Genomic DNA, 253 nt, shown 5'->3' with positions numbered 1-253 from the left:
CTCCAGCCCCGGCCTCCGGTCTGACGACAGCAGCTCCGTGGACAGTGACGACAGCATCGAGCTGGAGATCCGGAAGTTTCTGGCCGAAAAGGCCAAGGAGACAGAGAGCGGCTCAGAAACTCCAGGAGCGGGTCCGGGGAGCGGGCCCAGGCCAGAGCCGCTGTGCCGGAAGGGGGCGGCCCCGGCCCTGGCCCTTCAGCCGGGCATGTGCACCCGGAGCCAGAGGGGCAGGGGGACCCCTCAGCCCACATTG

Source organism: Myotis davidii, unplaced genomic scaffold, assembly GCF_000327345.1.
Source record: "Myotis davidii unplaced genomic scaffold, ASM32734v1 scaffold609, whole genome shotgun sequence".
In the NCBI taxonomy this organism is placed as follows: domain Eukaryota; kingdom Metazoa; phylum Chordata; class Mammalia; order Chiroptera; family Vespertilionidae; genus Myotis; species Myotis davidii.
This window is presented reverse-complemented; position numbering follows the sequence as displayed.